Raw genomic sequence first — 10,726 nt, forward strand, 5'->3', positions numbered from 1 at the left:
ACAAGTTCTTCTAAATAACGGAATTTTCTGAAAGGATGTTATTGTTATTAATTGTTCCAAATATAAAAATCGCATTATCTTTATGCAACTTTTTAAACTGCGCTAAAACCACTGATGCAATTAGTGGTAGGTCCCAATGGACCTCATCACGCAGAATCGCACTAAACTTTTTAAAATACCTATAAAAACCGATTTAATGATTCAATCACATAAAAATTTACAGTTTTCAACTTAAAACCCTTTTATACAAGAAGTCATAAACCATCACGCTGCAAATCATGCAAAAGATAAAGTTATGTAGGAATAAAAATCAAAAAAGTCCAGCGGGACCACATAACGCACAGAAGGGTTAAATATTTGTATGCTGCCTCAACTTTTTTTATTCATAATTTATAAAGCTACTTCACTGCCACTTAAGGTGGGTATTAAGTTCGAGTTTAAGGTGAGTACTAAGTTCGAGTTTAGCCGCTAATTTTTACTAAAGTGAATACTAAATCAATAAAAAAGTCATAAAATTATACATATTTGTTGCAGATTTCATTATAACTTAATATCCCAAAACAAATTTTCACAAAGTTTGTATTCCTTAAAATGGATTATTAAAGAAAAGTAATCGTGAGAAAATGACGGCTAAACTCGAACTTAATACCCACCTTTAGCCGCTAAAATCGTCATTTTTTCACGATTACTTTTCTTTAATAATCCATTTTAAAGAATACAAACTTTGTTAAAATTTGCTTTGGGCTATTCCCCATCAAGTTATACTGAAATCTGCAACAAATATGTATAATTTTATGCCTTGTTTTACTGATTGTGTTTTCACTTTAGTGAAAAAATGACGATTTTAGCGGCTAAACTCGAACTTAATACTCACCTTTAGGGTCTAACGGTGGGTACTAAGTTCGAGTTTAGCCACTAAAATCGTCATTTTATCACGATTACTTTTCTTTAATAATCCATTTTAAAGAATACAAACTTTGTTAAAATTTGCTTTGGGATATTCCCCATCAAGTTATACTGAAATCTGCAACAAATATGTATAATTTTATGACTTTTTTACTGATTTAGTTTTCACTTTAGTGAAAATTAGCGGCTAAACTCATACTTAATACTCACCTTAAGCACACAATAATACTAAAATAATTTGGCAAATAAAGTGCAATCGAAGCCAAAAACACAAACTTGTAATCAAAACTTACACACCCACAATGTTCATACATGCGAAAAAACAGTTTTTGGTGGTTAAGAGTAATAAGGAGAGCAAAACTTTATTTTACATTCCGATGTGCCCTTAAATGAATATGTTCCTATTTTAAGGCAGATTCGGTTTAAGATAGCAAATCAAATGCAACCAAACACACACGCTCTCAATGTGTAACGATAAAAATATCAAGTTAAAGTTTTCTTATTTTAAGACATAGTCGACTTAAGATAGTAATCGAAATGCAAGCCAATACACGCTCACAAAAAATCGCTTCTGTAACATATACTCCCAAACATATTTTGCTTCAAGCATATACATTTTTGGCTATTGCCCAAACATTTATATGTTTGATCTCTTCCAATATATAATATCTTTGAAAGCATATTGGTCTAAACAATATATGTTTGGGTAGTCAATTTCCAAACATTTTGTATTTTTGCATCCAAATTCAATAATGTTGTCTTCCAAAAAACAATATGTTATTATGTGAACATATAATATGTTTGGAAGCATTTTGCACCCAAAAATATTATATGCTTAAAAAAAATTCTCCCAAACAATATTGTGCTCAAAATTTTATTTATTTATTTATATATTTACAATCATAATGAATTATGAAAATAAACAGGTAATATAGGTGCTAACAACATAGGTTTTCGACCTGAATGCTCAAAATTTTGTTTCTGCCCAATTGTATATTCCCCCACATCTTTCTCACTTCCACGAGATTTTTTAGTTCTTAGCACCTTTTTCTGTAATACAAACATTGTAGAAGAAATTATTCAATTGTATGATTTTTTTTATTTTAATTTTACCTTTTGCCGGACGGGGATTCGAACAGCGGACCACACAGTTTGTAAGGATCAAAGAAGTAGCTGATCAATTGCCCAAGGAAAAATAAAATGTTAATTTTGTAATAACAAGCAACAACCACCAACTTAATTCAATATCGCTCCCTGTTAAATAGCGCCCCAAGCTACTAAACACATATATGTTTATAGGCTATTTCTAAATTAATATATGTTTGCATCCAAGCTATTATATTTACAAACATTTTATGTCCCAAACATAATATGTTCTAACATATTAACATATATGTCCCAAACATGTTATGCTAGTTTATGAACATTATATGCTTGCACTCAAAAATATTGTGTTTAAAAATTTGTGTTCCAAACATATAATGCTTATAGCCAAACATATGAAAAACAGTCTTTTTCATCCGTGTACCATTACAAGCAAAATAGTTTTTGGGGGTTGAAAAGCGATGAGAGCATCGAGGGCAGCGTTTCCATTTTGGTCCGATCGGACCAAATTTGGTCCAAAAGATTTCTAATTTTTAAATTTGGTCCGATGGTCGGAACAAACGGAATTTGGTCCGTTTTGGTCCATTTTCATAAATTTGGTCATATTTATAAATTTTTTCTAGCATTTAAAATTTTTATCACATATTCAATAGTATCTATGCGAATTTTGCTTAGCACAGTAGACTAATTTCTCTGATATAAAGTTTTTTCCTTGTCCAAAAGTCGATAAACTTTTCAATGAAGCCGTTTTGTCTTTATAGTTAAGCGATTCGACTTACTTAAGTCAACTTGGCTTTAATACTTCTGAAAAAATCTGCAAAATTAATGAAATCATCTATAGTATTGTTGAATTTTTGTATCTTGAGTATGAAACTAAAAAGCACTTTATTTTAAAGTCGTTTTTTATTTGAAATATAAAATAATTTTCCCTTGTAGTCGACAAGGGCAAAGACAAAATCTATGGAACCGTGAATGTTTTTTGTTTCAGTGTGGGATTAGATACCATTTCAATCACAGAAAATCGAATGAAAATTTCTCGTTTTAGGTCTTGGGTCAGGTTTTATATTTTTTGGACAATTTTAACGCCAATACTCGAATGTGCACAAGAAGTGGAATATTAAGATTGAGCTATATAAGAATATGGGCCGATATGGACCACATTTTCCGCATAAAATTATGGGTGCGAAGCAAATTGGAAGAAAATTCGGAAATCTATTGTATTCTCTCAAGTAGGGTCTTCATGGGGCAAAGGCAATATAAACCAAATGCGTGACTGTTGTGGTCTTTAATTTCCTCTAAGTTTAAATCAAATTTTTTGTAATATTGTATTTCGACTTTTGATGTCAACTAAAATTGACTTTAAAATTCGACCTTTTCAAAAAGTCTATTTTCTCAGAATTTAAAACACGTTGATAAGTCGACGTTTTGGTTACTATGTCAGCCGCTAAATCATACACTCAAAAAAAAGTGAACTCTCTATTTCACTAAAGCCAATTTAACTTTATTTTTTGTTTCATGGAATTATTATGTTTGGAGAAAGTTTCCTTTGCTCTAATAATTTTTTGTTTATGTTAGTTAAATTAACTAAAACCGAGGAAAAAACTAAACTCAAATGAAGCATAAAGATGAACTAAATTCGTACCTTCCACAAAATAGTTCAGAATTTCTTTAAATTTGTAAATTTTACCAAAAATGCGTCCATCATGAACTTCGTATATCACTAAAGACATTCTTGCAATTTTGAACACCAAGTTTTTCCCTCAAACTACAAAATTTTCTTTAACAAGTGAAAAAACTTAGTTATGTCTAATAAATTTTCTTGAATTTGTCGAAAAATATTTACTTATTTTGATGACATCGGCGTGATGCCAACGTTTGTAATACTGTTTAGTTAAAATTTTCTACAATTATTCAAAATTTTCAAAAATTAACCGAAACATTTCTTCCTGGTGGGTTCACTGTTTTTTCAGTGTATCAGTCCTTTCTGGTTTACCTTACTTATATTTAATAAAAGTACTATGTACAACAATAAAATACGTTTTAAGGCATTTTTCTTCGAAATTGGAAATTTGGTCCGCCAGAGGGAATTTTGATCCGATTTTGGAAAAAATTTGGTCCAAAATATAATTTCGTTGTGGCAACGCTGATCGAGGGGAACAAAACTCTATTTTGTGCTCTCATTACCTAACTCTCGCTGGCATATTAAGTAACAATCAGGGTTGCCATTGGCCCAAAAAATTATACATTTTTAAATTTGGTCGGACCAAATGGAATTTGGTTGATTTTGGTCCATTTTCGTTCAATCGGTATTTTTTCAAAATAAATAGAAATAACATTTTAACAAAAATTTCTATACAAATAAAATTTTAACAATATTTTCTATAGAAATAAAATTTTGTTCAGAAATAAACTTAAACAAATTGTATACACGCTCACAAAAAATCGCTTCTCTAACATATACTCCCAAACATATTTTGCTTCAAGCATATACATTTTTGGGTATTGCCCAAACATTTATATGTTTGATCTCTTCCAATATATAATATGTTTGAAAGCATATTGGTCTAAACAATATATGTTTGGGTAGTCTAAGTTCCAAACATTTTGTATTTTTGCATCCAAATTCAATAATGTTGTCTTCCAAAAAACAATATGTTATTATGTGACCATATAATATGTTTGGAAGCATTTTGCACCCAAAAATATTATATGCTTAAAAAAAATTCTCCAAAACAATATTGTGCTCAAAATTTTATTTATTTATTTATATATTTACAATCATAATGAATTATGAAAATAAACAGGTAATATAGGTGCTAACAACATAGGTTTTCGACCTGAATGCTCAAAATTTTGTTTCTGCCCAATTGTATATTCTCCGACATCTTTCTCACTTCCACGAGATTTTTTAGTTCTTAGCACCTTTTTCTGTAATACAAACATTTTAGAAGAAATTAATCAATGTTATGATATTTTTTATTTTAATTTTACCTTTTGCCGGACGGGGACTCGAACAGCGGACCACACAGTTTGTAAGGATCAAAGAAGTAGCTGATCAATTGCCCAAGGAAAAATAAAATGTTAATTTTGTAATAACAAGCAACAACCACCAACTTAATTTAATATCGCTCCCTGTTAAATAGCGCTCCAAGCTACTAAACACATATATGTTTATAGGCTATTTCTAAATTAATATATGTTTGCATTCAAGCATATTATATTTACAAACATTTTATGTCCCAAACATAATATGTTCTAACATATTAACATATATGTCCCAAACATGTTATGCTAGTTTATGAACATTATATGCTTGCACTCAAAAATATTGTGTTTAAAAATTTGTGTTCCAAACATATAATGTTTATAGCCAAACATATGAAAAACAGTCTTTTTCAACCGTGTAGATACAAAATAATGCAAACATTTTGTAAAAATAAAAATAAAATTTTGCAATAACTTTCTGTAGAAATAAAAGTTTGACAAATTTTCTATAGAAATAAAAGTTTGACAAAATTTTCTATAGAAATAAATTTTTTATTGAAATAAAATTTTGGATACATTTACTATAGCAATGAAATTATGACAAAATTTCCTAATGAAATGAAATTTTGATAAATTTTCTATAGAAATAAAATTTTGATAACATTTTCTAAAATGTCTAATGAAATAAAATTTTAACAAAGTTTTCTACAAAAATAAAAATTTGACAAAATTATCTATAGAAATAAATTTTTAGAGACATTTTCTATAGACAATTGTGACAAAATTTTCTATAGAAATAATTTTATTTATTTATTTATTTATTTATTTATTTATTACAATTCTAAAAACTATAATAAACATTAAAGCACTATCTACAAAGGCTATCGGCTTATTTTATTTTATTGTTATCCCATCTGTGAGTGATGAGGTCCCGCTGGACCTTTTTGATTTTTATTCATACATAACAGGTTGGCTGATAAGTCCCCGGTCTGATACATAGATGGCGTCGCTAGTAATAAATGCATATTATTTTTATATAATACCAACCTTCAAATGATTCGTGTCAAAATTCGACATCTGTAAGTCAATTAGTTTGTGATAGAGCGTCTGCTGTGAAGCAACTTTTGTTATTGTGAAAAAAAAATGCAAATAAAGGAATTTCGTGTTTTGATAAAATAATACGGTGGAAGCAAAAACTTGGCTTGATAATGAGTTTCCGGACTCTGCCCCAGGGAAATCAACAATAATTGATTGGTATGCAAAATTCAAGCGTGGTGAAATGAGCACGGGGGACGGTGAACGCAGTGGACGCCCGAAAGAGGTGGTTACCGACGAAAACATCAAAAAAATCCACAAAATGATTTTGAATGACCGTAAAATGAAGTTGATCGAGATAGCAGAGGCCTTAAAGATATTAAAGGAACGTGTTGGTCATATTATTCATCAATATTTGGATATGCGGAAGCTCTGTGCAAAATGGATGCCGCGCGAGCTCACATTTGACCAAGAACAACAAAGTGTTAATGATTCTGAGCGGTGTTTGCAGCTGTTAACTCGTAATACACCCGAGTTTTTCCGTCGATATGTGACAATGGATGAAACATGGCTCCATCACTACACTCCTGAGTCCAATCGACAGTCGGCTGAGTGGACAGCGACCGGTGAACAGTCTCCGAAGCGTGGAAAGTCTCAAAAGTCCGCTAGCAAAGTAAGCATGGAATAATTTTTATCGATTATCTTGAGAAAGGAAAAACCTCAATAGTGACTATTATATGGCGTTATTGGAGCGTTTGAAGGTCGAAATCGCGGCAAAACGGCCCCATATGAAGAAGAAAAGTGTTGTTCCACCAAGACAACGCTTCGAATTGCTTCCCCACCCACCGTATTCTCCAGATCTGGCCCCCAGTGACTTTTTCTTGTTCTCAGACCTCAAAAGGATGCTCGCAGGGAAAAAATTTGGCTTCAATGAAGAGGTGGTCGCCGAAACTGAGGCCTATTTTGATGCAAAACCGAAGGAGTACCACCAAAATGGTATCAAAAAATTGGAAGTTCGTTATAATCGTTGTATCGCTCTTGAAGGGAACTATGTTGAATAATAAAAACGTGTTTTTCTTTGTTAGACCGGGGACTTATCAGCCAACCTTAACTTTATCTTTTATATGATTTACAACGTGATTGTTTATGGCTTCTTGTATTAAAGCATTCTAAGTTGAAAACTTTAAATTTTTATGTGATTGAATCATTAAATTGGTTTTTATAGGTATTTTAAAAAGTTTAGTGCGATTCTGCATAATGAGGTCCAATGGGACCTACTACTAATTACATTAGTGGGTTTCGATCAGTTTAAAATGCTGCGTAAAGATATTGCGATTTTTGTATTTGGTACAATTAATAACACTAACATCCTTTCAGAAAATACCGTTATTTAGAAAAGTTTGTCATTTTTGAAGTTTCTATTGGTTTCGTTGCTTGGTATTGCATAATTTTATGTCTTCCGTGGATATATCCACTATAGTAAAACTAAAAGTGCAAAAAACTTCATCGAAATCGTGGTCGATCTAAGTTTTTATATTTCTATATATTCTATATACTATTGCTTGGTACGTAAGGATAAGGATACTTCACTGAAAAAAACAGTGAACCCGCCAGGAAGAAAACTTTCGGTTAATTTTAGACAATTTTGAATATTTGTAGAAAATTTTAACTAAACAGTATTACAAACGTTGGCATCACGCCGATGTCATAAAAATAAGTAAATATTTTTCGACAAATTAAAGAAAATTTATTAGACATAACTAAGTTTTTTCACTTGTAGTTTGAAAGAAAAACTTATAGTTCAAAATTGCAAGAATGTCTTTAGTGACATACGAAGTGGATGCATTTTTGGTAAAATTTACAAATTTAAAGAAATTCTGAACTTTCTCCAAACATAATAATTCTATGAACTAAAATAAAGTTAAATTGGCTTTAGTGAAATAGAGAGTTCACTTTTTTTGAGTGTTATAGGTACCACGCCTGTGACAAACATCAGGACGTCTAGAATACTTATCAAAAATTTAAACATTATCGGTATTCTATTAAAAATTAAAGAAAACTCTATATTTACAAACAAATATCTATATAACATATGCATTTTGTGCGTCATAGAACCCTCCGCCTACAATAAATAATCGAAAAATATCGTAGAGATAACCTCTCTACCATCCCTTTTTTTATTGTAGGTCCCACGGGACCTCATCACGCTGGTATCGCTTCCGGTGTTATCACATACACAAGGGTTATTGTTGTTGTTTTTTTTTCTTTAATCATTTTTGTTGTTTTTTTTTTGATTTCAGCTTAAAACCATGCATTGACTAAACTACTAGTGTATCTTAACCAACAGATGAAAAATAATGTTTGTCAAATTTATTTGGGCAAAGCCCTATAGACTGTATGGACGCACGTTTCGGAATTACCACATTCCTCATCAGCATCCTCTACTTGGAGCAAAACTATCAACCAATTATCAGAATAAATTCAGGCAGTTCACTAAACCCAAAAGTAAACCACACTTGAACCTAAGCTGAAATCAAAAAAATAACAGAAATAAAATTTTGACAAAATTTTCTATAGAAATACAATTTTGATAAAATTTTCTATATAAATAAAATTTTGACAAAATTTCCTATAGAAATAAAATTTTGACAAAATTTTCTATAGAAATAAAATTTTGACAAAATATTCTATAGAAATAAAATTTTGACAAAATTTTCTATAGAAATAAAATTTTGACAAAAAATTCTAAGAACTAAAATTTTTACAAAATTTTCTATGGAAATAAAATTTTGACAAAATTTTCTATAGAAATAAAATTTTGACAAAAAATTCTAAGAACTAAAATTTTTACAAAATTTTCTATAGAAATAAAATTTTGACAAAATTTTCTATAGAACTTAAATTTGTACAAAATTTTCTATAGAAATAAATAGAAATTTTGAATAGAAATAAATATTTGACAAAAATTTTGGAAAAATTTTAACTTTTAAATGATATTAGATTAATTTGGAAAAATGGTCCGCTGGTAGGAATTTTGGTCCAATTTTGGACCAAATCTTGGTTCACAATAAAAATTCATTGTGGCAACGCTGGTAACAATTTTCTTGTTCCCAATCCAAAACTAGCTTAATTCAAATTTTAAGTACTTGAATTACACAAATAAGTTCACATTGTACTCAATATGAGTATACCTTAGTATTTGCGTACTTAAAATTTTAAGTGCGAATTCAGGCTAAATATAAGAATTTCAAACTTGATTTTAGAAGTCTAATTTTCTTTGGGTGTATACTTGTGAGATACCGGGCGAAATGTTCGAGACGCAGTCGCGTTCAACATTTTCATGAAATAATCATCAAACATTAAATTAAATGGAGCGTACAATCGACTCAAATAAATATTTCATGAATTTTATGCGTTTTTTTGCGAAAAATTTTCCTCTATCTCTTAAAAATTACCCTTTACAATTGTGCTTTACATTTTATTTTGCTTACACTCTTCCTACGTTTTTATCTCATCCCATCGTGCGATCCTTTTTGGCACCAAATTTACATAACACCAATAACGTTGGCTATTTTATGCTGTTCTTTTTTCATTTATATTTAAATATGGGGACCTTCTCATTATTATTGAGCTAACGAAAAATATTCATAAATACAATTAAATTTTTCGATATACTATTAACAAACATTTTAATTTTCTAAGTAAAAATATTTACTCAAGCCAATGACAAAATTTCATTAGCTTCATTTCAAGCATAAAGAAATTCTTCGTTAATTCGAAAACGTTTCGTACCTATTTAAAGTACAATTTTCATCGTCTCAAGCCCAACGAAATTAATCGTCGGTTCACTTTTAAATTAATTTTCTTTGTGTGTAACAGTGTTGCCAGGTAATTTTTGAAATTTTACGCCAGATATTAGGAAAAACCCTAAATTACTCTAGACTTTCTTCGAAGATCCAATAAAAATTGGGATGTAAATAAGTAAAAAATGTTCTTTTTTTCCAAATATTCAGATAAATCGTATATTGGTATACTTGTACACAGAGATGGTCTGTATCAAACTGTTTTAGGTTTGCGACTGTCGCAAAGTTGTAAACGTCGTAAACGTCACATACGCGTCGTAAATGTAGAAAAAGTAACAAAAGTCGCAAACTGAAAATAAAGGGTGATTCTTTTGAGGTTAGGATTTTCATGCATTAGTATTTGACAGATCACGTGGGATTTCAGACATGGTGTCAAAGAGAAAGATGCTCAGTATGCTTTGACATTTCATCATGAATAGACTTACGATCTGCCAAAACGTCGAATTTTCAGTGAATGGGCCCTAGAAAAGTTGGCAGAAAATCCGCTTTTTTATCGACAAATTTTGTTCAGCGATGAGGCTCATTTCTGGTTGAATGGCTACGTAAATAAGCAAAATTGCCGCATTTGGAGTGAAGAGCAACCAGAAGCCGTTCAAGAACTGCCCATGCATCCCGAAAAATGCACTGTTTGGTGTGGTTTGTACGCTGGTGGAATCATTGGACCGTATTTTTTCAAAGATGCTGTTGGACGCAACGTTACGGTGAATGGCGATCGCTATCGTTCGATGCTAACAAACTTTTTGTTGCCAAAAATGGAAGAACTGAACTTGGTTGACATGTGGTTTCAACAAGATGGCGCTACATGCCACACAGCTCGCGATTCTATGGCCATT

Source organism: Haematobia irritans, chromosome 3 (genome assembly GCF_050003625.1).
Source record: "Haematobia irritans isolate KBUSLIRL chromosome 3, ASM5000362v1, whole genome shotgun sequence".
In the NCBI taxonomy this organism is placed as follows: domain Eukaryota; kingdom Metazoa; phylum Arthropoda; class Insecta; order Diptera; family Muscidae; genus Haematobia; species Haematobia irritans.